At 41.3% G+C, this 6000-nt stretch overlaps 1 protein-coding gene across 7 annotated transcripts in view; it reads right to left on the reverse strand.

Moving 5' to 3' along the window:
• Positions 1-4225, reverse strand: part of fkbp6 (FKBP prolyl isomerase 6) — a 53047-nt gene extending 48822 nt beyond the window's left edge. For 2 of the 7 annotated variants that reach the window (XM_048612694.1, XM_048612693.1), the window contains exon 1: positions 3967-4100. The gene's annotated coding sequence lies outside the window, so the exon portion shown is untranslated. Of the gene's footprint in view, positions 1-3966; positions 4104-4179 lie in introns of those variants that run through there. The other 5 variants (XM_020517724.2, XM_048612691.1, XM_048612690.1 and 2 more) reach the window with 5 other exon arrangements.
• Between the last annotated feature and the right edge of the window lie 1775 nt (positions 4226-6000).

The raw sequence follows: 6000 nt of genomic DNA on the forward strand, positions 1-6000 counted from the left end.
TATGCACCCAAGCTGACAAGTCTCTGTGGACATCCACTGTATTTAACTGCATTTGATTTAGAAAGTCCCCAGTATTATATCTTTTTCACTCCAAAATGGATAATCTCATACTTGCTTACACTGAACTCCATCTGCCACAGTTTTGCATATTCACCTAGTCTATCAATATTCCTTTGTAATTTTACACTATCATCTATACTGTCCACAATGCTGCCTAACTTTGCATCAGCAGCAAATTTGGATTGTTAATGCTATTATTCAATTCATTAATAAACTATGTGAACAACTGAAGTCCGAAAGGCAGTCATTTTAAAATTGCAGGCTTGAAGCAATCTATTTTAAAACGACTGCTGTTATCACTGACATGGCTTAGTAGCATGGGCAGGGCCTCTTTCTCACCATCACAGGGACCTTATAAAATGGCAGGCGGCATCTTTCCTACACACATCGCTTGTTGCTGTTGCTTTTGAGGCGAATGACCAGAAAGGACTTCCAGCCCCAACTGCCTTTGCTCAGCCAGCCCAAGGTCAGCTGCATTCCAAAAAGTTCTTGGGTGGGTAAAGCAGAATTGATTGCTCACCTGACTTGCAGTCTACGTCTCCCAGAGTGCTATCTCTGATAGTCACCGGGTTGTCCTGGTGATTTGCCCCCTTAAGGCCTGTAGCTCCTGGGCATTGTTGACTTTCTCTTCCAGTTTTTCCTTGATGTTTACGAATGTATTTCTGGGTGTGGTCTCTTATCGTGTGGGAATATTGGGAGGATTTTCTAGGAGCTCCAGACACACAAGGGCTGAACACAAGACTAATGCAGAACCTTAACATTTATTAACTATAATGTCCTCTTCCATTAGGTCTCAGTCCCATGTCATGTGCCAGCATCATAGCTGCCAAGTATGGCTATCAGGAGGTATGATGACAACATTGATACAATTAGCCCCTCACTCCACACACAATCTGCTGCTTTCCAAACTCCACAGTAAAGTGTGTGTTACCGTTTTCAAGTTGGCCCCATCAGCAACTCACCAAAATCATTATAACCTTGAAAACGGACAGCACCAGGTCCGATTCCAGCACTGGGGGAGTTTCTGCGTGAAGTTTATGCATTCTCCCCGAGTCTGTATGAGTTTCCTCTGAGAGCTCTGGTTTCCAAAGATGTGCGGTTTAGCTGGATTGGCCGTGCTAAATTGCCCGTAGTGTCCAGGGATGTGTAGGTTAGGGTGGGTTAGCCATGGGGAATGCGGGGTTACAGGGATAGGGTAGGGAGGGTAGCTCTGGGCGGGATGCTCTTTGGAGGGTTGCCAAATGGCCCACTTCCACACTGTAGGGATTCTACGAGGGGAATGCGAGCTTCGAGAAGTCAGAGTTGCGTGTTTTGGATTTGCAACTTCCAGCTCATATTTTGAAGTAAAAGACAATTAAATGTCCTACCTTTGTCATCACCACAGGATATCCAAAGGACATATTTAACTTTTATATTCTAACATGGATTCCTTTTCTTCAAAAAAAACTTACAACCTAAATAATAGCAGACATAAATCCAAAGGTCATCTGAAGAGACACATCCTGAAATGTCACAACTTGTGAAAGTCAAAGAAGTTCCAAAGGGAGAAGGTGCACTACAAACTGAAGTGAACTGGGGATTCTCTCAGATTGTAAACACAATAGACAAGAGACCAGTGAGTTTACCCCCTTCTACAATAGGCTACAGCAGGGGTTAAAAGCTGGTTCAACACTAGTCTGGATGTATTAGTGAGCAGAAGTACACACATGTCTTGGCCTGGGTTTGAACAAGAGTGAGCTTTGAAGGTCACAGCCAAAGAATCATCTGCTAGTCACCTCTCCATTGCAGGTAAAGAACCACCTCACCCGAAATGCTACCAAGCCAGCCAGTGATGGAAGGAAGCAGGACAAATCAATTTCAAAATCAACCTGCAAAGCCAAATCAACTGCAATGTCTATCTACTCTTCACAAATCACTCAAGAGATTGATCCATATTTATCTTTTATTGGGACTTCCCTTCTCATTTTTAATCTGTGTGTTATGTTATTTCTCTTGCATTTAGTAGTTAATAAACTCTCTCTTTGGTTAACTCGAAAAGTTTCCTTTTATCCCATTCTCTGTAAATTTAACATTGGTCACACCAATCAAGGGGGCAAGCGAATAAGGCGGGGGGGGAAGAGAGAAGAAGAGCCAGTAAATCCCTCCTCACCTGGGAGTTTGATAATTTTGGGTATCCTCTCCAGGATCGTAATAACTCGCTCAGAGTCTGGTCAGAACAGCCTTTCATGTCAACAGCACATTACAAAGCAATTCACTCTCAATATTTAGACATCATGCAAGTCAATGGAGGCAAGTTAGATGAATGAGCAGCACATTCTGGTCTCAATCACACTCTGGGACCTTTCACATTCAACTACATAGATACAAGGGGCCACGGATAACAGCCCAGCCAAAAGACCATGTGCAGCACTTAGCCAGTACTGCACCTAGATTATACCCTCAAATCCTGGCGTGAGGTTTAACAGGGAACCATCAGAGACAGAGAGGGCATTGTCAAAGTCAGACTGATGTTATGGGTTTTCAGTTTCCTCAATAATACTGGTCAACATTAAAAGGAAAGGTTAAAAAGCTCTTGCTTTCAAACATTGATATTAAACAGATAGTTTTCCACTTTTTCCACCCACTATGAGCATCAAGTGCAACCAGATCAGCTACAGGTTAGATATCAGATAATGGCTTCCTTTATTGTACCATTATCAAAGCACTTAACCCCAGCAGAGTACAGCAGCCTCTGAGGATGCAATCTGACATTCTTGGCTCTCACATCAAGTCAGGCTGATAATCTGCATTGAACCCTCAGCTGCTTTCAGATGCAAATCCAGCCCTTTGAAGCCAGATCGACATGGAGTCAAACATATTTCGTTTCAAATCAGCAGAGAAAAGAGCTGCAACCCATCGAACTAAATGGAAAATACAACGTGAATTGACATACCAGTTTCTTCTGAACCTTGGATTAATCCATCAACCAAAAAAAAAAATCACCCCATACATTCCACAATGCAGCACTCAGCTAGAACTGCACCTAGATTATACTCTCAAATCCTGACGTGAAGTTTAACAGGCAACTTTCTGAACCATTGGAGAGAACACTGTTAAAGTCAGGCCGATGTTAGTGGGTTTTTAGTTTGCTTAGTAATGCGTATTTTTTAACACATTCACAAGATGTGGATGTCACTGGCAACAGCAGTGTTTATTACAAATCCCTAATTGCCCAGAAGACATGTGTCAAACACTTTACTGTGGGTCTGGAGTCACATGTAGGCCAGACTAGGTAAGAATGGCACATTTCTTTCCCTGAAGGACATTAGTGAACTGGATGGGGTTTTCGTGGTCATCAGTAAATTCGTACTTCTGGATTTTTTAAAAATTGAATTCAAATCCCACCATCTGCCATAGCAGGATTCAAACCCATGTCCCCAGAACTTTAGCTGAGTTTCTGGATTAATAGCCTAGCGAATAATACCACTGGGCCATTGCCTCTCCACTATTGGTCAACACAGAGGTTAAAATTTTGTTGTTTTAAAAACAAACTTCAGCATTTGCAGCCCCCAATTGGATTCAGGGTGGGGTCCTGTTTATGTTACAAGAAAAAAAACACTTCCTTATCAGGAGATTATGCCAGAAATTAGAATAAATACAGTGATACTGCATTGAAACCAATTGTCAGGACTTACATACTTTGATACCTCAGCATTCAGACAATGTATTTAGACAGATTATTGGTGTTGCCTTAAAGCAGCAATCAAACAAACTGGTGAGAGGAAGATTACACAATGGTTTTCCAACTCCTCCCTGCATTTAATGATAACTTCAGAAAATTATACCAAGGTTTGCCTGGTTTTGAAAGTGACTTCAGACAACCAGAAACTCACGGGAAGATTCTCAGAATAAGAGTTTCTCTACTACCTGACCACAGCCAGCACCAGCTCCCAATCTACACAGGAATTAACTGCAGCCTTTCTATCACAGGCCTTGATGTTAAATACAGCATCAGTGCAAATACAAAAAGCCTCTTCCACCAAGTGCAGACCTCCTTGCAAACTTACTACCAAATATACTGATTAAAAACTGACAAAACAAACACATCAAACTGCAAAAAGACATTTCCATGTCCCTCACCTTCAGCTGCATCTTCTACATGTGACCCACCTGCTGCATTTCCATTTGTCTGGCAATTTGGGAGGTGTTTTCAAAATGTAAATAAAACATGGCTTTGGCCAGAATACAAACTATAATAAGAAATGTTATTTCTTTTTAGGGGAAAGCTATTAATTTGAATTTTAAAAGCCATTAAACAAGCATGACCTTTGAACTGGAGGTCAAATGTGCACCACATAATAGTGCCTCCCAGAGGTCACTGTGAGCATTGCTAGTCCTCAATTCAATAAATATATTCATCACATGCTCAGATTTTCTTGAAGTGACAGCTTCCTTTCCTGCAGATCACAGAATTATTCCAGTGCAGCCCGCACTGGCTGACTGAGCATTTTAACTTTGTGCTACTCTCCTCCCTTCTCCCTAACTTTGTACATTGATTATTTTAGTAGAAACAGCCAATATGCCTCGACTGAACTTGCCTTCACTGCACTTACTGGCAGTGCAATCCAGACCCTAACGAGTTAAAGTCATAGAGATGTACAGCACAGAAATCCACCCTACAGTCCAACTTGTCCATGCCCACCAGATATACTAAATTAATCTAGTCCCATTTGCCAGCATTTGGTCTATATCCCTCTAAACCCTTCCTATTCATGTACCCGTTCAGATGCCTTTTAAATGTTGTAATTGTGCCAGCCTGAAAAGGGTTTTCTCATCTTGCATTTGCTTCTTCAGCAAAACAATTTAGGTCCGTGCTCTCTGGTTAGCAATCCTTTTTCCACGCTCATGATTTTGAAACCTTCTATCAAATCTCCTCCTTGAGGGAGGGCTACTCATAGAAATATCGTCATAATATTGCTATCAGTCAGTGATGTCAACACATCTACAGCTGGAGTAAATCAGAGTGAAAATAAGGGGTAACTCAGCAAAGGATGAGAAATGAACAGAGAAATGCAATACATGCTTATTTCACAGTCTGCCTCCATAGATTTCAAAGAATCTTCATTAGCTTTGATGATGTCAACCACGCTCACTACTCAAACAAACAAAACACACAAAGAGAAAAGGAATGGACAAAGATAAACAAAATACCACACACCCTCCATACAGTTTGATCACAGTTTTCTCATGACCTTCAGGCTGAAGAACAGGATGATGATCAATCTGGAAATTAATGCCTGTTCAATATTGACAGTGTAATGTGTTGACTTGGATGGAGCTGGCTGTATGTGTTGTAATCTCACGATGTTCAACAAGCCGTTTTCCTGAACTTTTAAGACATTTTATGCTATTGGCTGTGGTCAAACAAAGTGAAAGATCAGTCAAATCTTTGTGCAGACCCGATATGGGTGTATGAGCTCAGAGTGGGTATTGGATATGAAGATTTGTATTCAGTGCTGCAGATGCACTTTGATGATCTATGTTGGGGATGGAGATGGTCTGTGTTGGGGGTACAGATGGGGTTTGATGGTCTGTACTGGGGAGTAGAGATGGACTTTGATGATCTGTATTGAAGGTGTTCATGGGGTTTGATGATCTGTATTGAGGTTACAGTTAGACTTTGATGGTCTGTATTGGGGGTACAGTTAGGATGTGATTATCTGCTTTGGGTGTGTAGATAGAGTTTTATGTTCTTAACTGGGTACAAATGGGACTTGATAGTCTGCATTGCCAATCTCTTGCCTTCTCCCTAACCCTGCATCTTGTTTCAAACCCTACAAATACGAAAAATTCCAATTCTTGGAAATATTTTTACAATGTTTGTCATTTTGCATACCCTTATTCAGAGTTTCTCAGTAACATTCTAATTAACCGCACTTACAAAATGGACACCAAGTTAAG

The sequence above is a fragment of the Rhincodon typus genome, chromosome 26 (assembly GCF_021869965.1).
Source record: "Rhincodon typus isolate 14 chromosome 26, sRhiTyp1.1, whole genome shotgun sequence".
Classification (NCBI taxonomy): Eukaryota; Metazoa; Chordata; class Chondrichthyes; order Orectolobiformes; family Rhincodontidae; genus Rhincodon; species Rhincodon typus.